At 32.5% G+C, this 23,257-nt stretch overlaps 1 long non-coding RNA gene across 1 annotated transcript in view; it reads right to left on the reverse strand.

The window, feature by feature from the left end:
* Nucleotides 1–22,338, reverse strand: part of LOC117102276 — a 36,044-nt gene extending 13,706 nt beyond the window's left edge. The window contains exon 1 of the long non-coding RNA XR_004444386.1: nucleotides 22,148–22,338. This is a non-coding gene — a long non-coding RNA (uncharacterized LOC117102276). The remainder of the gene's footprint in view (nucleotides 1–22,147) is intronic.
* Nucleotides 22,339–23,257: the final 919 nt, after the last annotated feature.

Below are 23,257 nucleotides of genomic sequence, written 5' to 3' on the forward strand. Positions count from 1 at the left end.
TTCACGTTAAAGGCGGATGGGCAGGGATGTAGTTATGGTGGACAGGGTCACCCAGCCTTGAAGTTTTCCATCCAGTCCAAAGTTAATTTCATGGCCTTCCTCCCGCTCTTATTAACGGTGACAGCACACCCACCGGACAGGTCAAAACCCCCCCCCCGGCCGGACAGAGCTCGTCGGGCAGTCAGACCATAAAACATATAAAAATAGGCCCACACCAAGCCAACATATGTCTGTCGGACAACTTAGTCCCCCACACCCCCACCAGAAATTATATCCTCGAGCCGCCATTTATTAACCCACTTTTCCAACCCTAAAATCCACTCTTATTATTTAGAGTTTACCATTGGTATTATTCACCCACCCTAAAAATGTCTATGATCCACCCTTAGTTTTGTTTAGCTACAACCCTGTATGGTTCTAACCAGAGGAACTCTGGTATGTGACTGGTTTTTTCAGCATAAGATGTAAAATCATCTGCTTCCTGCATCCTAAGCAGAAATGGGAAATAGAAGACGTATTCACGGTGAATGCAGTTATTTTGTGGACTGATTAACATTTGTTGCAATCACTACAACATTAAAGCTTCCTTTGCCCATTGAATCATATCCTTACATCCAGCCGTACATCCTCAAACACTTGTGTCATCAGCTCAGTAACAGTATCCGCCTTGTAAGGATGAAGTTGCCAAATAAACATGACAACAAAAAACAAAATAAAACACATTTTGACAATATTATTTAACATGATATGTCTAATGAAAGCCATACATTCTTTTCACTGACTGGTACTTAATATGTGATAGATACAATACTATATGAACAAAGGGAAATACAATACACTAATTATTTTCTGAAAGGTCAATTCAAGATGATATTTACGTAAGGCCATGTAAGTATGAAGTTGCCTAATAAACATAACAATAAACAAAACAAAACATATTTTCACATACAGTAATTATTTAACATGATAGGTCTAATAAAAGGCATACAACCTTTTTTACTGACTAGGTACTCAATTACAATATGATAGATAAGAACAAAGGCAAAATACAGTAAACTGATTATTTTCTGAAGGTCAATTCAAGATAATACAGTATTATGCATTTTATTAAATAATGCACATAATTATTAAAATGCAATTTTATTGGTGGTTAACCACTAATTATCATATTACACTTGTAGACTAGAGTAATACACATTCATTAACTAAATTCATGAATTGTTTATCGAAAAAATACAGTATGAGAAATTAAGGATTCAAAGAAATTAATTCTACAGTATGGGTAGCAAATCATCATATTTTGTATCATATTATTTAACTTTATTGTTATTGATCTGACAAGTTCTTTAAAAAAAAAATTCTTGTGTGGACAAAAGGCAATAATATGTATTCAATGAAGCAGAAAATGGCTTACAATACAAAGTTAGCAAGTTCCACAGAGCTCTAGATTACAGTACAATAAAATAGAAATTAACATGACTGTAATTTACAAGTATCAGAATATAACATATTACTCAATTAATTAAGTAAAGATAATAGAAAACATAAATATAAGCTTCAATATTAAAATGTCATTGGTCATGATTTTCTTGTAAATCAGTTATGTTCTTGTGTATTATAGTCCTACTGTCTACATGGAAATTAACTTCATCATAGTCTACAGTACTTTATGAGCAGCATATCTCCTTGAATTGTATGGATTAACAAAATCTACAACACAACAAAATCTCTCTAGGCATCTAACAATTCCTTCTATAGAGTCTATCCTTCTGTTTGAAACTGTTTTATTCTTATTAATTCAGTTTATAAATGTCCAGGGAATGGTTAAGTTGTTATATTTAATTATTGTGTTATACCCATATTAAGTTTTAACAGGAAGAATATTCTCAGTTCTTTCTAATCATACCGTCTTTTTTGTGCAGTTGATATCGCGTTAGTTTTAAAATGACTGAGTTTTTATATTTTTACTGTGAATGCACCATTGATGTTAAAAAAGTGTTTTCAAAATAAATATTATTATTATGATTATAACAACACACTAGACAAGTATAACCTTTCCTGATGCCTCCCCTACCAGAGTTTTGCTTAAATTCCTTTTATTACTGTAAGTTTTGTTTCTTTAATTTTTGTATTTATTTATTGTCATAAATATTATATTATTGCATTTTTTTCAATCAACTACTATGACACCATGTGCCATGCATTATTGATTTGATTCCAGCACACAATAGTCTTATTTATTCACATACCATTTAAAATGTTATTGGCCAAATTTTTATAGATTAATCTATATTTTAATCTTTTATCTTTTTATTTTTATCAGTATGTACTCCAAAAAAAAAAAATCTGTTTTACATACTTCAAGTAAATAGAACATAAATTGAATTGAGCATCATAATCCAAAATATTGAATTATCTGGTAGGATGTTTATGTTGAGTATAGTAATTGTAGACTACTATATGTACATACAGAGAATTTCCTCCACAAGGGCAAATAAAGATTTAATTGAATCAATAGATTTCCACTGACAGGACATAAAGTTAATACATCAAGATTAATTAGACAACTACTGTTCCATCTTTACCAGCATAAAATTATTAATAAAGTATGACAAGACAATAAAGTAGGATAAATATAATGTGAATTATAAAAAAAAATGTTTGTGCTGAAGGCTGGAGTAGATGTATGCTCCTCATCATGGAGCGGAAAGAGAGTGATCTACGAGGCAGTCCATCATCCATTATTTACTCACAGTGTGCAAGATACAATCATTCTGAGCTTACTATCTCATCATCAATAATTCATTGTTCATTAAAAGGTTGGTTCAGCACGTGTCAACTGTTAACAAAAGGGATATATAATTCGTTCTCTCTATGCAATGTATGGTTTAGCATGTGGGAGCATACCATAGTTCTGTAACTTAGGTCTTTGGAATAATTCTATCACTTCTCTCCTAAAGTTTCAGATAGCCAGAGGGCTGAAATGAAAGTTGCTGTAGCGCAATGTAACAACCAGTTAACAAGAGCATTTAGTTGGATAGTTTGGTTGTATAAAATGTTTATTAATAATGTTTCACAGAATAAATGAAAACCATATAGTGGTCTGTGTGTGTGTGTGTGTGGTGAGGGGGAACACCCTCCCAAAAAGGCTTGCATCCCCAAGTGGAAAAGAACGTAAAAAGTATACTAAGTAGTTAAAAATCACTTCATACTTGTACCACCTTATTTTGCCAGCTAGTGCCCCCTCACTTTATCATCATGCCTTCACACATCACCAGATTGGCCTACAACAAAACTTAATATTACAGATAAGCTGAACTTGGGTCACCCCTGTGCTACAGCTAAAAAAGTAATTGTAAATTGCAGGCCTGAGACTGACTCAGGATGGCCCATAGAGAACGTTTTCATGACAGGCACGTAGCCAGGTTCTTCCAAAGGAGTGTTCTCTGGGCGTGAAGTTCAGGGTCGAAGCTCCGGTGGTGTTGGCAAAACCTCTGAAGCCAGAGGTTTTTTTGTGTTCTATTCTAAATAATGCTATAGCAGTTATGTATGAAAAAGGTCTTCAATAAACATCTGTTTAAGACTGCATGGGTCTGAAGTGCACTAGTTGGGTTGGTTGGAGGACTCGTTCGGGAAATTTTAAAGAAGGTGGGGTTTGCCAGAAAAGAGGGGGTTTGCTATAAATGGGGGTTTTTCCGAACCATAAAAATCCCCCCGGCTATAGCCTGTGTGACAACTTGTAACATAAATAAACCGAAAAACTAAAATTTTGAAATATTTAATTCAAGTAATTCCCACCCATCATGGACTTAGATCAAATTACAAGTTATGTAGAGTAGTACAGTAGTTCTGAATGTACATATTAGGGAGTTTTCTATTTGTGTGACGACGTGACGCTAGAACGGAATCACTCATGCGTGACCGTCCTACCTGGTGTCCTACGTTCTCTGCATACGTAGACTTAGCGAAATTGCATTCAAGAATCTACTTGACGAGGTGACCTTAACGTTCTTGCATGCGTATATGACTTTTACTGACGTCATTACGTTCTACGTCCTACCGCCGTCGTGCAATCGAAAGCCCCCTAATATAAACACAGAATTCAACCAGAGTTAGTAGGATTAGTATCAGCAAATGTGAAATTACATTATAGTATATTTACAATGCACAATTTATACAAAAAGAGCTTTGCGTATGAGAGATTTAACCTTCTTTTTTTCTGACCGAGTTCAGTCATCTCACAATCACCAAAGGCAATATAAAAATACACATCATGTATAACGATAATGTTTTAATCAATCTCCATGCCAAGTATTAGATTTTTCCCCCAAATACTTTGTCGCTTCAGGTTGAACTGAAGGTGAGCAGACAGATGTTAGTTTATGCCAGACTGAAAATATTTACATTTATACTTATTTATTTATATTATTATGTATTGCAATTACACAAAACAATTTTATTAAACCTAACAATAGTGATTTAAAAAGAAACCAAATACTGTACTCTACCAGGATTTTGTCCTTTCACAAAGGAAGTTATTATTTTAGTTTCAGTTGAGTGTTTTTGTCTTGTGGAAATTTTTAATCCCTATTTTCTAAACTACTATAACTACTGCAACGTTTAGAATTTTGTTTGTATTTTTTAAGGAAGTATTTAAGAATAAACTTTTTTTGCATGTTCACATGTTAAAAAGTGCCCTCTTCTGTTACTTTTTAAGGGTAATAATTTATAACATTTTACAAATCTTTTCCATGAAATGAATTACTTTTGTTATTTAACCTGCTTAATATAGTCGTTCTACAATTAAGGCAGCTTTTGGAATCAGGGTTTTCATGCTCATCAGCAGCTTAGGTATTAAATGAGAAAAGTTTATCATAAAAATAAAATATTCCATTCCACAATGTTTTAATTATTTCATACACAATACAGGCCTACATTTACAAGATAACATAATTTAATAAAATATAATATAATTTGTATGGGATATTAGATTAATAAACTCATCTAATATCCCATAAAATTTATATTACCAATCCCACTAGAAAAGGTGATGATAAAGGAAGGGTTTATTTTGTCACAGTTGTGGACAAGTCAATTTTTTATCTTTTTTTATAAAATGTAAAGTGTAGATTATTGAGTTATTTTACCAATCAGAGAAAGCAATGATAATGGTGTAATTAATACACACAATCAATTTTCTTTCAAAAAAGTGAAATTAATAGAAATCTTTGATGAATAAATCATGAAACCTTTGAACAGTTGCATTCACTGTAAGTATTACAAAAAAAAAAAGAGTAGCTAAAATCAAAATTTGAGGATTTTTATTTCATTCTTGCTATGTGAATTAGTTCATAAACATTGTATGACATTTAAATTGAAGTGTTTACTAAGGTTTACTTGTGGGTTTTTTTTCTGTTAAATTTTCCTACAGTACATCCTTTGACCACAATATAATTTAGACTGGTTGATGCCATTCCATTCTATTCTATTGTACAGTGTTTGTACTACTGAAGTGGTTTGTAAAGCAACTTGTTAAAAGCAAAGGGCAATTCACTGGTTAGCTATTATCCACAATCCTACAGTAATCTGCACTGACTACAACCAAGCAAAATTGATCAATACCTACAGTAAAGATTCAACATCTCTTTGTTGCTGTATGAAGTAAATTAAGAATTTAGGTTTTCACTACAATACACACAGAAGGTGACAAGTTTTTTTCATTCAATGAAGAATGCAAAAATAACAAATTCATAAAGCTATTGGATATATTCAATGCATATTATAATGTACATGCTCTAAACCTTTGTAGTAAAGTACATTAACATTGTTAAACATTGTAAAAGTACATCAACATATGTACTGAAACTGCATAAAGTTTATGATGTACCATAAAATTAACACAAAAGATATTAGCTTACAGATCAATGCTAATTTGTATGTTAAAACCAGATACTATAGTAAAATACTCGTAGTAGAGAGCAAACTCGTGTGTTCAAACCTAAAAAAATATGCCATAAGCTAAGCCTCTGTCGACCTTGCAAGAAACTACGAGTCGGAAAATTTGAGTGACATGAGCTCCAATCGCCAGTTGTTTCCAGTTGCCCTCAGTTTCCCAGGTTCTATACTAAATAGTTCTTCATTAAAGTTAGAATTCATTATAGCATGTATTTGACTTGTAGACAGTCCAAACACAATGCACAATATTTTTAATTACACTGTCATGTGGTTGTGCTCTTTGACAAGTGGCCATTTTGGAGCCAAAAACATACAAATGCTCCTAGACTGCTTCATGTTAAGTTATACAGTAAAATCGCTCTTTTTTTTTTAACCCATAGATTCTAAGGCAAGGGATTAAATTTGGGCACACACTGGACTGACGATCATATGCCCAAAAAAAAGCAACACAACAAGGCAGGCACAAAAGATAATTTTCAATAATGATCCACTAGCACACCATCAGCCGACGGCATTGACCGACCGACCAACCATCATTTGATTATCAGCTGCCAGTGTTATGTTCAAGTGCAACTTTATCCATGGAAGCTCAGATCTACGTAGGGTTGCTCTTCCGTGGGGCCGCACACATAAATACATGAAAAACAATATTACCGAAGCCTTGCCAATGTCATTTTACAGTAATGATAGTAGTATTTGCATTTTAGTCAAATACAATCATGATTTTCTATGCTTTCTAATGTCATGAGAATTTTACCCCAAAAAAATGTGATAGGGCCTTTACTAAATGGGGGAGGAGACAATCAACAATTTCTTGAATGAAATCATTTTGATGAATTAGTCTTAATTAGTCATTTAAATAATATTTACTTTTATATTAATGGTGTTTATGGATGTTGTGCTTTTTCCTTTGTTGAAATATATATATATATATATATATAGAACTGGAGGTCGCTGGAACAGAATGTTGCTACTCGGAGTTTCACGCTATTGCGATCAAATTCAGATTTTAATGTTTTTCAAGATGAATCACAATAGTGCCAGATGTTTTCACTTACAGGCTGAGTACACAGCAATCCAACACATTTTGGCTTTGTGTTCTTCCTCTGAAAAATGGGTTTAAATTCCTGTTTGCAAAGACACCAGTTTCTATAAAGGATCTACAGGTAACATTATCAAAGACCTTTGTTGACATACTACTGTATACCCATGGGGAGCCTTTTAAACACATATACTTAACAAAACACTTTTACGTTGTATTTTACATGTGAGCATGGGAATAGTTTTGCAAATTTCAGATACTGGCACATATATACTGTGCTACACTTAAGCAACAAATATTTAAACCTACCAAATTTTACTGAAAAAATGTAATATCTACAAAAGGAGTAGCATTGCCTTCTATGTTAACTTCAATTGTTTATTATTAATAAACTAGTAGATTACTATATCTTCAAATATTTCTAGAGAGACAGAAAAGACAACGATATTCAAGCTTTGTTTACAATTGTTTATATTTTGTTTATAGTTAATTATTATTGCCCTACTGTTATTCACTCAAAATAGTTTAGTAAATCAATCATTTAAATGATTTTAAGCCATACTGTATAAAGCCAACAAAAAAAATCTGAGGTTTTCCAAACCATTGATCGAGGAGCATCTTAAGTTCAAATCTACTTACTATACTTAATATACAGTACTGTACAGTATATACCACCCTAAATCGAATAAAAGCCCCAGGGCGTTATTATTGAGACAGGTTTTTGAGGGGAGTTTATTGGAGGGAGGTGTTTATTCGAGGGAGGCATATATTCGAGGGAGACATTTATTTTTTTGGTGTAAAATGGATACTCAAATAAACGATCCTAAACAACAAACACATAATTACCATCAAAATATGTTATTGTGTGATCATAAAGACTAATTGATCCCAACCAGGTTAGAAAAATATGTAATTCTACTGGTATGGAGTGGAAAATTAAAAGAGTATAAAATTTGAAAAAGATGTTTATTCCAAATGAGGCTATGTTAGGGTTTATTCAAAGGGGTGGGGGGGGCGTTATTCAAGGCAGGGCGTTTTTATTCGAATAAATACAATAATCTGATCGATATTCAAACATCTTTAAATTTCACATAAAATTCTAGAATTTGTACAAGACAACTGTACCATTCCTGAGCCTTATACAGTAATAAAGCCCACAGTATTCCAAAGAGCATTTAAAATAGTTTTATCCTTTTACAAAGCATTAAAGGAGTACTGTAGTAATGGTTGGGACTCGCATAATGGTCCTCGAATCTATCACTCATACTACTACAGTATTGGCCAAAGATACTTGATACATAGAAACAATACAGAGGAATCGACACCACTGCTCCTTGAGTAGGAAAGGAGGTTTGTTTAAGTTTCTCAGGCATAATACAACCTTGTACATGAACTGTATTGTTCATAATTAATCAACCAACCAATCAATCAATCAAAAGATATTGTAGAGCACCAATATCCACGACAGAATTACAATGTCTATGGTGCAATGACGTCGGCATTCTCAAAGTACACATAATGAGATTATTGTGATTAATTGAATCAAATATATGACCTATATATAAATATACCATAAGAATAACAGATAATTAATAAGAAATTAAACACAACTATTAATTCTCTGAAGCAACCATGAGGATCGCAATTAAATTTACTTTATTTTGTCCTTATTAAGGACAAGTATTACTTTAAATAAAATAGTAGAACAATAGATGTTAGATGGTTTTTATTTTTCTTTGTTGAGAGTGGAAAAAAAGAACACTGTATTTCCAAATTTTTGGATAAATAAAGAGGAGTCTGTCTAACAAAAAGATTTGATTTGAAAAGAATTCTTTGAGTTTTTCCCCTTATAGTTAGTATACTGAGGGTGGTGAGAAGGCATCTTTCCCTCAGGTGGAAATGAGCACCATTTTTACTTGGCCTAAATTACTATAATCGGTGTACTTATTTGCTGGTAGATGCTGGTACTCTGTTTATAAAAAATGAAATCTACAAAAAAACAATTAACAATCATTAAACAAAATTATTTTTTTGCAAGTTTATATAGCAAAGAAAGATGTGTTGAAAGTATCATTTAAAATTGATAATAATTACAAAATAAAGCAAACAATAATTTTTAAAATTAACCAATTTCAGTCTTGGGCCTATAAAGGGCATTACAATATGTGCTATGTCAATTAAACTACAGTACTGGTGGTCCATACTCATATCATAGTACAGTAATACTTACTGTACATTTTATCTCTCATCATATTCAATCTTCAAGTCATTTTTGGTAATGCTTCTCCTTACGATAAAATGTACTAGGCACTGTCTAATGCAATTATTTACCACCAGTGTATAAATGGTAATTGTGTAATGATGAAATATAAATAATTAATCTGATATGTATGTTTTGTTACAGTTTTTTATTTATTTTTTCCTCTGTACTTTCATATTTTTGGTGTATTATTTATGTTAAATTTGTCTTTTGTTTGTTTTGGACATCAATTTATTCCTATTTCAGTGGTCTATTAGATTTTCATCAGAAAATTTTGTTCTAACCTGGTTGAAGTTGGGATCAATACAGTAGGTCTTTATGATCATGCAATAACACATTTTTATGGTGCTTATTAGAAAAGACCACGTAACACTTATTACAATATTATACCCGATTCACACGTACAAAAATCTTACCAAATGTAACAAAATGTAACCAAAAGTAACATTTACGGCACGTGAAAGTACCTCTGTGTAATATCCTTGTAAAATCTTGGAACGTCTCGGTAATCTTTACCAGCCTCGCTGAGGCTGGTAAAGCTTCCAAGATGTAGCTTGGATGGATCAGCGCATGCGCAGGGATTTCAACACAACAACAATCTACTGTGTTTCACAGGGTTCTTTGAATTTTCTTCCTTCTGCAGACGATTCTGATCCACTAGAAATAGATAGGCCTAGTTCTTCTCAATGATGAATGAATTACCCTTGCTTTTGATGTTAATTAGTAATGGTAGAAGAAGAAGATATACATAAAATCGTCGGGATGGTGTTAGTACTATTACTAGTATTATCAAGAGTCGACAGACACGTTGGAAGCTATGCCTAGTTTAGTAGTAGTAGTACAGCAGTTGTTAAGGGCATTGATTGCTTCGAATGTTTACTGTGAGTTCAACAGTCCATCTGTGGCAGGGGTTCTCAACTAGGCCTAGGCTAGACCTATATCGCAGTAGTGGAAAAAATGATTCATTGAATAAACACTGAATAAATTTTACACGACCTCAGCATTACCTTACAGACGCGTGTGAATGCTTTTTATCTCAGTAGGAATAACTCAGGAGATCGCTCGGTTACAATTTGTTACTTTTTGTTAAATTTAACTTCACGTGTGAATCGGGTATTATACTGCAGAAGAAGAAAATTAATATGTAATTTTTAAACTAAGGCTTTGAAACAGCTATCTACAAAATGTCCATTACTGTACCTTGCCTATCATGCCAATCCTGTTCAAAATGAATGCTCGACTCCAGAAAGAAAGACATAGCACATTATTGCAATTGCTTTTCTACTACGCTGGGTGGGTGTCAAAAATAATGAGACACAATTTGATTAATCAGTTCCCAAGCTGACAAGGTATACATAAAACTAAGATCCATTACACTGTTAACAGTAGTGCAGTAGTACTTTAACCAGTATTTTATTTCAATTACGTCAATCCAAACCATCATCATTACTACATGTACTGGTGGAAAATGATTTTGGTCATTACTGTAGCATTTAGAAATACAAAATATGATCTAAGATGCAAATACTGTTAAAGAACATTGTCGTGGAATGATGTAAACAAGTACAGTAGCTATTATAAGCCCACTTTACAGCAGCTAGGTAGTCAGGGACTACGCCCTTACGCAATTCAGCACGATGATGCTGCGAGTTATGGGTTATTCTACTGACTTTTAGATCATGTTACAAAAAAATAATTGAAATACTTATGAATAAAGAACATACCACACTACCACCACATGCCTAGGGAAAGCTACTACAGAGGACAAGGGCATCTAAACAAAGACCTTCCATGTTACTGTAATCAGGGAGTTGCTTTTAACACATAAGGTATAACTCCATGCTTAACACATGTACTAATCAGTATGGATACAATAAAAACAATAAACTATTCATAATGTACAGTGATGGATACACATCTTTTTAAGGTTACCTTATCACCATGAAGATATAAATGTTATCCCTGTATAGAAACAAAGATAATAATGATATCCATAGTGTACAGCGATGGATACAATGTTTATTGAAAGGGTTACATTGTCACCTCTATTGAAATATACAAAGATAATATAATGATATGAAGACTATTTGATAAAAATTATTGACAAATATTACAAAATAAAAAGATTGCTATTGTGAATAAATCCAATTATCCTAACAATAGGTAATAATATCCAATAGCAGAAGACAGTTAAGCTGCTTTATGTCTGAAGGCCTCTTCATGAAATGGCTACGGTACTTTAATTATCAAATTAAAGCCTACATGGAACACAGTATAATCACCTCAGTAGTCAAATTAAAGCTGATTTGTGGCTCAACTCCACATAAGTCAATTCAAGACATGTTAATGGTATGACTACCAAGGAATTCTCCCCTTTAGATTATTATTAATATTACATTAAGAATCATTATGCTGCAACATTTTTACCTGGATGGTAACAAGATTTACCTGGGAATGTGTGGGTTGAATCGCATTTTCTAATTGTAATACAGTACAGTAGCATTACGACCTTATGGTATGTACATGAAAAATTTAAATATATCACATTTTGACAGTAATTATGTGTTGTAGTTCCCTATTTACAGTGAAATTAAGGGAAATTTATTTGAGTATATAATATGCATCCATTTTACACCAAGAAAAAAGATAAATGCCTTCCTCCAATAAACTCCCTCTCAAAAATCTTCTCGACATTCTACACCCCGGGGCATATACAAGTAAATATGGTAATCCATTCATTAAATTGATTAATCAGAAAGTCTCATAATTCTAAATACGTTGTTTCTTTCCTACTGTATGTGTATGTGGTCAGAAAGATAATGTATTTTGTTATAGATAGAATTTATCAACATTTACCTGTTAAAATATCTGGTGCCACATCATGTTTGTAAATATTTCTTAATAATTCCCCTTGTAATTTACTATGGAAACAGACGTATATATTCAAGTTGAATGATGTGTATTATTGTAATGAAAGCGCCATACTTGTATCTTGAAATAACATGGTATTTCTAATACACAAAACACAAAGAAACAGCGCTAATAATGTAATATAATAATTTTATTGCAGCTTGTATTTACTAATTGATAAGCTGGATCTGATTGACGATGTCTATATTCATAGACAATATTCTTTACATGGAATAATTTGATTCATGTAGTCAGGTAATTATATTATTGTCATTGATTTTGTTCAATTTGAATTAAATGTTGATCACATGCTGTATATTATTAATATTAGATAGTGGCAAGAGGTCATAGTGGAATCGTTTACCATGACATGAAATGAGTAGATAGTTTTATGTGACACTGACAATCAACAATGGAGTGGTTCCTTTCAATCTATTCATTCATCCTGCTCTCGTGGACGGATATGGAATGTTTTCGCCGTGAAGCGTAAAGATACCAATCGTGGATTGACAAGGAATCAAGGAATATTTATTATCGTCAATGCAACATGATACAGTTGACAAAGGGAGAGAATCGGAGGTTTTCCCAAGCAAAAGGGAGTCTTAACTCCTCTTACTACTATTCAGCACAATAAAGCACAGTATTCGTACCGTTTTAGGAAGGGAGATTACACCCCCACCCTCAGCAGCCACTTCGTGAACAAAATTTGCTAACACAGAAATTCCCCAACATTTTCTTGTCCCCGGGCCCCATGACCCATTGTTACACCACTGATGGTCACATCTGGGATTGTGCAGCCAATTTCACAGAATTGAATTGTGGTACACATCATGTGAATACTGTACATGTGAAATGAATATAAAGTGAATCAAGACTTTTTGAATATGTGATTTCAGTATGTCTTGAAGTTGGTAGATAATTAACTACTGTTTCAAGTATGATTTCACAATTCAACAGCTGATACCATTCTATAAAATCCATCTTCTATTATCTACTGGAAGGTCAAACAGCCTGCTTATTTATTCAGTATTATTAATCAGCATAGGATAATATTGTTATGTTGTTAAGATTTGTCTAGGTTGAGTCAATATAAACTGAACAATAAAATTTAATATTTCATTTGCAGTTGTTATTGAAAACCAGTTATTAAAAAGAACAATCTGAAATCAGGGGGAACCCTAAAAAATTGAATTCAAAATGGAATAGCTGTACATTTGTTGGTAATTACTCTGCAGTAAAATTATTTTATAAAATAGACTGCATTTTACTGAGTATGAGCATGTTTAAGCTTGTGTTCGAGTACAAGCTCATCCTCTGCATTTTACTGAATAGGCCTACAGTATGTGTAAAGTGTAAGCTTGTGTTTAAGTGTAAGTCCACCCTCTAGTTTAAGCATGGTTTAATGATGTATTGTTCCATGCAAAATACCAAAAAAAAATAATAATCTTTCTTAAAATTGACTTGCTCATTTTTAGGGAACATCAAAATTATCAACCTGAACATAGAAATGAGTGTATTCAAAAGATGTTTACACATTTTTTTAATGCAACAATTTCTATGCTCAAGTTAATAATTTATATTTCACTGCAAGTTAATAGCAAAATTATTTTTTATGTTTTTTTGTCATTTCCAGGGGACAATATATCTTTAAGATTGGTTTCAGATTCTCTCCTTCATTCAAGTATACAGAGTATAAACTATGAATTTTACTGAATAGGCCTACAGTATGTGTAAAGTGTAAGCTTGTGTTTAAGTGTAAGTCCACCCTCTAGTTTAAGCATGGTTTAATGATGTATTGTTCCACACAAAATACCAAAAAAAAAATAATAATCTTTTTTAAAATTGACTTGCTCATTTTTAGGGAACATCAAAATTATCAACCTGAACATAGAAATGAGTGTACTCAAAAGATGTTTACACATTTTTTTAATGCAACAATCTCTATGCTCAAGTTAATAATTTATATTTCACTGCAAGTTAATAGCAAAATTATTTTTTATGTTTTTTTTTCATTTCCAGGGGACAATATATCTTTAAGATTGGTTTCAGATTCTCTCCTTCATTCAAGTATACAGAGTATAAACTATGAACAATTGAATAACAGCAGACTATTCAGTCAAGTCCAGAAACAACAGGCTAGCACTGAAGTTAAGAATCCAGGCATGATATTTCATTATTTATTTTAACCGGACCATACCTACAGTGGTGGCGCCAGCGGGATGGCAGGGAACATTCCCCCACCCCCCGACGAGGGGTATTGCTAAACTCTGCAAACCCCACAAACCTAAAAAAAAATCCCCGCAAAGCCCATCCAAACCCTGTGATAATGATTGAATCACATAGTATAGGACTTAATTTGGTATCTCAATAAAAAAAAAATATCATAATTTTATGTTCGTCAAAATATATTTTTGGGGTAAAATCTTGATTTTTTTGTTAAAACTACCTAAAAATACACCGCAAACCTCCAAAAACACAGTGCAAACCCCATCCAAACCTTGTGATAGTGATTGAATCATGTAGTATAGGACTCCCTTGGTATCTCAGTAAAAAAAAAAATCATAATGTACGTTCATAACACCCTACCTGTACTTTTGGGGTGAAAATGCCATTTTTTGTATAAAAACACTGCAATGCAAACTAAATTACATACTGTACTCATTCATGCAAAAGGCTGCACTAATTTATCAGTTTTAACTGATTTTAAGACCGAGATGATTCTGCATGAATGCACCGCACTCATTAAGTATAATTACTCTGTGATTCTATGAGCAAAATGAAGACACCATATTAAGGCCATTTATTATTAAAATAAAGTGGAATTGAAAAATGACACAGACCACAATAAAAAAAATCTAACAATGCAATAAATCATAAAAGAGATACTGTAGTAGATGGAAACAAAGAGAGTAAGCAATTGTCAGTAAGTACTATAGTGGATATAAACTAATCATGTAGAAACAGTTTTACTTTTAAGGGTTAATAGAACAGAAAGAAAGATGGCTATTACAACTACCATATTTATTTGAATAAACGCCTCTTCTAGAGCCTTACTTGGAACGATTATGACATTTATTTTTTTCACCTAATAAATATCTCTCTAAATGACTGTAAACAAAACTAATGGAAATAACATTATTCTCCACACATTCTATTATTATTATAGTAGAATTACATTTTTTTTCTAAATGGGTTGGCATCACGCAATAACACATTCTGACGGTAAATTATGTGTTGTTGTTCTACATTACAGTAAAATTAAGGGGTGTTTCCTTAAGTATACATATTCATGTTACACCAAAATAAACAAACACCTCCCATGAATAAACACCTCCTCAAAATATCATCTTAACAAAAAACGTCCCATGGTATATTCAAATAAATATAGTGTATACTGGGATGAGCTTTTTTTTTTTCATTATTGTATCACAAGCCCATACAGTAAGACAAATTATCTTTCTATAACTGGAATTGAATTGTTTAATATTCAACGATAAAAGAGTATAATTTTTTTTAATACAATTTGCCTGGAAAAAACAAAAAAAGCCTTCCTCCCTCATCACTTTTCCAACATAGATAGGGTGATAAACTAATAATATTCTTTATAGGGCCTAACTTACTGAGTAAATTTAACATCATTAAGGCTATATGAACTCATTGTATTTAATGGAGTTCTTATTGATCATTTCAGAGTGTATATTTTTAAATCCAATTCATTATTCATTCATAATCTCCCAATACTCTCAATTCAACATTCATTAAAAAGGATTGCTCTACTGTACATCGACCTTAAGTTCCTATAATAAAATTCAACAGAAAGAAGTTAATAAAATAATACAGTAAACAAGACTCTCATCTTGTTTCTATGTACTTAACATACGAGGGGGTGGGGGATCCAGAATTTTTCAAACGGGGCGGGGGAGATCCGCCACTGACATAACCTTATGATATCAAATGTACTATTACAGTGGTAAAGATTACTTGCAACTAGTTTAAAGAACTGTTCTAATAAATTTCAACCTATGATTTTCACTGTTCTTGTGCTTAAAATCTACGGTCACTTCATTTCATGGGTATGTTAAGAAAGTTCATCATCAATTCATCACAAATTCCACCTCCTAAGAACCACACTTATTAAACTTTAATATTCCACACCCACACCCAGTAAAATATTAGCTGGCTCTTCATGGTTTTACCATATCTCGTCTCATAACAACCAACTGCATTTTGTCAATCCCATCTGTTAACACTACCGCCTAAATGCGCCAAGTTCTTACTGTATGCTTTTTCACACACCTCACAGTAGTTCCACTGCCTCTGGATAGAGTATGTTTACATGTTACCAAAGAGCATAGAATTTCAAAAGCCCGACTGCCCAGATTTTGTATGCACGCAACAAAATGTATTACCACGAGATAGGCGTGCCCTACTTACGAATGCCTTTTACGTTCTTTTGAAAGACACCCTCTATTTTGTGATAGTACTATTTTTGAGATAGGATTTGCGTTCCAACGAAACACAGAGAGTCAGACCTCTTACAGTTCTATACTCTTTGATGTTATCATCACATTAGCATTTACCACAGCTGGTTTACATTCAAGTCCAATAGGGCCAACATTACGAACAGTTTGTCAGATTATTTAAAAATGAGTGATGGATTTCGATGGCATGTATTCAACTTTACATAGTTTAGTTTTTTTCACAGTTAGCTCTGTTTATAAGAAAAATGTAATTCAATACAATAAAACATACTGTACTTCATGAATCTGACAACTGGTATTCTGATCATATGTTGATGTTGATAATATGTCCTCATTGTTTCAAATCACGATGTGAAATAAAAAGTATCTTAAGGGAAGAGAGTACTGTCCAGTTTGAAATATTGCACTTCACTTCTCTAGTTACGCAACAGAAGTCACTATCGTCGCCATGAAATTACACCAGCAATTCTCTGATTGTCTAGTGAAGTCTGTCTGCATAAGGCATTAATTAATTGCGTTCATAGAAGCACTGATACAGTAAACTATAATTTGATCTCTACTCAAAAGTATTGTACCTTATAGGAAAACACATATAGAAAGTGTGTCACAAACCATAATGGGTACTACTGGACAACTAAAAGGCAACCAGACACAGCGGGCATACTCTCATGTGGCTGCGTACATGGGCGTATTGTTTGTAATGCTCAAAACGAGGATACTTTTGTGCACTCTTCCATTTTGTACGAAAAACACAGCAAGCTAAATAGTGAATGTGGTCAGCATGCAAGATACTGGCAGTGGTTGTAGTTTCCAAAGGACATAAAAATGTCTCATGAACTGAAATATATTACAGAAAGAGTGGCTCATAAATATTATGTTTACAGTACACTTACAGTTAATACACTTTCTTTTAATTATTTTTAACAATAACATTTATTTGGATGTTCAATTTTAAATGTCGGCGATACACTTGAACAAATTTAGGTGTGTCTATAGTGAAAAGAAATAACAAGTGAGTATCAATATTACAGTACAATGTCGAGTTATGCATTTACTCAAGATACACAACAACATATGGTTGAGATGCATGGAATATTTTATTACTGTGTACAGTACAAGGTATCAGCAGATTCACAATACGTCTAGCTATCTTGTATGAATATTAATCCAGTGTACAGCATTTTGGCTGAAATATAATGATTAAGAAACAAAATATTGAAGTGAATAATGATTTCCAAAGTCTATTTTGAGTTTCCATTATTACTAATGTAAGTCACAAAAACCCCAGGGGGCATATTCTCTGTCAATGATGATAATTTTGCAGTTTAGATCAGAAAGATTGGTTGGTGGTTTGTACTGAAATCAAATGGCTGGTTCATAGTATATACTTGGCTCCATTATCAGTATGTTGTCTATGACATTATAGCTGCTTTGCAATTATTGATAAATAGAAACTATTACAATTTACATTGACTATCTGATGTAGCTCTGTTGATGGTAATTTCAGTCTGTATGAGTAGCCGCTTACAGTAGCGAAAATACATACTGTTTTTTTATAAACAGTAAAATTTTGTTCGGATTGAACGTTCTTATTTTTTTGCTAATTTCAAGCTCAAAATGTTCTTATTCTGTTCTTATTTTACACATTTTCAAAGACAGAAAATTATTATTGTATAGCAGTATATTACCGTTATGTACTATATTATAAGTTAGCAATGATTACTGAATGTGACTAGATTGATTTGTTGGTTTTTAGTTTATTTATTTATTTTTTTTTCAAACCTTATTGCCTCAGTTTCAATTTGTTAAGTATTTTTTATTTGTTCTTTATTATTATTATTATTATTATTATTATTATTATTTCTTAAGCAACTTCAGCCTCAGTATTCTTATAAAAAACGCATACAATATACATAATAGTTTCTACTAGCATGCCGGTTAATTCAATCAATCTTATGATTAATTAACCACTATAAGCTAATTAAAATTTATTAATTAACTACATAGGCTAATTAATCTTACTAAATAGGGGCTTTTTGTATATAAATTTTGTTAATGTCCAGCATATGACATCAACTTTTACTAATTGAAGTACTGATACTGATATTCAACTAAAAAAAATAATTACTATATCAAAATCATTTTCTTGTGAATAAAATTACATTTGTAATAATTTGTATATTATCAAATTGTTCACATGAAAAAACACTATTAGTATCACTAAATTATTAAAGTATAGTAAAAATCAATAATTCGGTACATACACTACAGTTAGATATAGGTTACATATAAGTTGCCTAGAATTACTGTAGTCCTTTATCATTGAGGAATGTTTATGGAATTTTTTAGATTGACCTCTGTATGACCTCACTGGTGTAAAAACAGGCACTGCTTCTGATCTGATTGAATGATGTTAATGTCAACACATAAACCTCAGTCAGTCATACTGTACTTAAAATATATTTTTTTCTTTCTCATATTTCCCTTTATTAATGCATTAAAAAATACTGTGAATACTACATTCACAAACGACAGATATCAAACTGTTATTTACAGTTTAAAGTTTTATCTGACATTTTTAGGTGCAATTCTGTGATTTTTTTTTTTTTGATAGATTTGCATTATTTTAAGAAGAAAGAATGTTCACCACTAAAGAGCTATGTTAAAGTGTGTACTGTTAGTTTAACATTAAGGCAGAAACACTAGTTAGTAGTTGATAGTACAGGTTTCTGACACCTGTTCATTCTCTCCTATTTCCATGGTCTATTTATACATTATTATTTACATGTTTTTGTTTTTTTAACAGTTAATAAATTAGAATATAAAAATTAATTACTACAACTGAAATTGACACTCCATACTGTAAAGGTCCATTAATGCTTCCTGGTCATTCTATATCGAATCACTCAATTTTAATTTAACATGTTTAACAAATTTTTTCAATAAACTCTTTTAAACAATTTATGTATATGAATGTGATTCAAGATTTAAAAATCAGATTTTTAAATATTTGTTTAAAAATTGGGGATTTTCCCTCCCCCCAAGATTTCAAATATTCTACACCCCAGGTTTTAAATTTTTTTTTCTGAATTGTGTTTATAAGTCAGCTGAGCTTCTCATTCAAATCAGGATACCACAGACATTTGCACGGGGAAACCATGGTATGTAAGGGGAAAATTGGTTGTAAAGTAGGGAGAATGGTTGATGCTAAAGATTGACAGGGTGTCGAATTGGCTGAGACAATGAAAACGAGGCACTCATTTTGAAAGAACATAGGACACCTCAAGAAGTTGATAACGTACACACACCTACAATAAGCCAAAAAAAAAACAATTTCTTTTAGAAAAAATGCATATACATTACTCTAATTATTATAAACTATGGAAAATATTGGCATAAATTTTAGTTTCACTCAAAAGAATTAAAAAAATGAGAAATGCAGACTATTTCTCATAGGAGCTTACCAATTTCTAGACGAATTCTTCATTACTAGATAAATTCTGAGGTTGCAGATTGCATCCGCTAGAATGCTCGAGTCTCAATTTTATATGTACAGGTACTTTATACAGTCAATAAAGTGCGCCTTCTCTAATGAGATTAGTTTTTGTACTTCGCGTCTCGCAAACTGCGGTCGATCGAGTATGGCTGAGATATGTTTAAGTGTCCAAACCTTGGTCAGATTCATTTTTTTTTAACAAATTTGAAATCTTATGAAATATTATATTCAATACTAGCAACAGAAAATATCATGCCAGCCGTTTTTATGTGTAATAACAGAACCTAAATCGAGGTAAGGCTAGGCTAGGACCTAGCAGTTTTGGATAGGCTAAGGTTTCCAGCGCCTACTATATTTCTTCACAGACCTATCACAAAATCAAACATAAAAAATTAATCCGAATTTCTTTTTTGTGTGGAACACAAAAAATCAAATTTCAGTCTTATTTTACATATTTTTCATGCTTAGGAATGTCTAAATTCAGTTAAACTAGCAATTTCGTATTATATTTATTTTCTTAACAACTGAAATTTTGTCGGAATGGAGCTTTAACTCAATCAGAACAGCTGTTTTGTGGGACCATAGCAACAATACTCAAAGGGCAGGGCTTAGGGAAAGGTCCATTTAGTGAGAGATAACTAAAACCGAACCGTTTTTTAATCAAACCCAGTGGGTTCATTCTCATCACTAATATCCAGAATGAGCAAATGGCTGCACATGCTACTTTACATCTGAAAAACTCTAATACCCTATTCAGACTACACTCTGTTGCGATTGGTTGCGATGTAATCGGTAGTAATCCAAAACTGATTACTCCCGATCGCAATCAACGAACGCATTCAGACCAACACAAACAAACTTTAAATTCTAGGCCTAGACCTCCAGTGGCTAGGCCTATGTTGACTGCCCACAGCCAAACAGTGCCTGTGGGATTCGTTGTGATTCGTTGCGATCGGATTCCGTGGTAATCGGGAGTAATAAAGATTGTAGCACCCAATCGCAACGGGTAACAATTGCGATATCGATTACATATTTACTATTGGTGAGCTTTCACACACGATTTTACTTTGCAATTGGGTGCCGCATTTGCTACAACCGATCGCAATGCGATGCTAGTCTGAATGGGGTATAAGTCAACAAAATATGTTTAATATTAAAAACACAGTGTCACTGCCAGATTTGTTTTTTGTACTCAGTCATTTAGCACACACATTATAATTATTATTATTTAGGAAGGAAACAATATTCCTTTCCCTGTTCAGCCCTTCTCAAGCTGGTGTCTCCGGGGTGTCCCTTCCCGTAACTATCTTTCATGGGCAAAGCTCAATACAGATAGTTAACTAAATAAGAACAATAGGCCTTACTTTACTTAATTACACACTGTGATTTTTTTTAAACAACAGTCACACAACAAAATAAAAAAGAAATCTGTTAATGATGCCCAATCCAAAACAATAGTTTCTTATTAAAAACAAAATATACTTCCCCTCCCTGATTCCCTGCAATCGCCACTAACTTACTCTGTCTATCTTAGCCAGCCCAAGGGTTGAAACTGATGCCTTTTGGCTTTCCAAAATTCAATAGCAATTGAATTGGCCAATTAATTATTAATACAAAACAAATACAATACAAATCACATTTAATTGAATTCCTATCTATGACGATTCCGAATATCTTCTGTAAATTATTAAAATGAAACATTGCGAAGATGATGAAACCCTACCAAAATTTTTCCCAAGTACGATGATACTATATTCGGCAGTTATCATAACTGAAAATCATCTGTACTGCCTGCCATGGTAGTACTACTACTACCGTCTGACCAGACAGTTCCTTCCAGGGACAAAACCCACGCCAGGCGGCGTGGAGAAGACACGTCTTGTGTACACACAACAGAATTGTATGGCGCGATCAGCTGGCTTTTAATCGCTTATTTATAACATTTCCTTCTATCTAATTCACTTGAAAATGAATATACATATAAAATACATTTCATTACTTACCTTCATGTGGTCATCCTGTGGATCGTCAGGCAGATGACGGTATAAATTCATGGTTTTTACAAGGGAGATCCCATGTAGGCCTCAACCCACGAACCTAAAGTAAATCCACACTGCGATAGTTCCTTTCTCTATGCTGCATGCAGAGCGCGCGACAGCGACTGGCCTTTAAAATTATTCTGTCAATCAAGTGTTTGAGGTGGGACTTGGTGACTGCTGTGTTTGATTTAAAGAAAGTGGATTTTTATGTTCTCCAAAGTGATTGGCAGTATATCCCACTTTTGCGTGTACTGTAATACATTCTCGCTCGTTTTCTTTTAACATACATGTGCATTAATTTAATAATAATAATAATAATAGCCTATGTATTTTGCGCTTTACAAATCCAAATTATTATTATTATTATTATTATTATTATTATTATTATTATTATTATTATTATTATTATTATTATTATTATTATTATTATTATTATTATTATTATTATTAATAATAATAATAATAATAATAATAATAATAATAATAATAATAATAATAATAATAAGAAACGGATTTTGAAAGAATAGTACCGTACTGTATACTACAGTCTAACTAGTATCAGTAACCTCAGCAAGCAATTAGTGGCAAGTCAATGAGTCCGAATTTGTTATCAATATGCTGCTTAACCTTATTCTTATATATAAAGTAAATAAGTATACAATGATTATTATCTGTCGCTACAAGACCGTGTGATAAGTCTTCTGCAATAAAAAGGAAATTGTACCACATAAATACTGATTGATTTACATGAGTAAGGCCTAACATAATTGATTGCCTTCGTTTATTTTTAATATTGTACTGTACTAATATTATAAGCAATCGCTAACTTAAGAAAAGTTTGGAAAGGCAATAAAGTTTTGATATACACCACCATACCACAAAACACTTATATACAGTGAGAACGATTCTCGGTTTTACAAACCGCAGCATTTACGTTTGCGGTAAAATAGTCGTTGAATATTGTACTTGTAATACTACTGCATTCTTTCGTAGATAAAAATATAAACAAGTTGTCTTTTCAAATGTCAAATTATTAGGAAATTTTCTCGCCAACTATCTACGTTTATATACCAT

The sequence above is a fragment of the Anneissia japonica genome, unplaced genomic scaffold, assembly GCF_011630105.1.
Source record: "Anneissia japonica isolate Jap-2015-1 unplaced genomic scaffold, ASM1163010v1 scaffold165_len1371125_cov188, whole genome shotgun sequence".
In the NCBI taxonomy this organism is placed as follows: Eukaryota; Metazoa; Echinodermata; class Crinoidea; order Comatulida; family Comatulidae; genus Anneissia; species Anneissia japonica.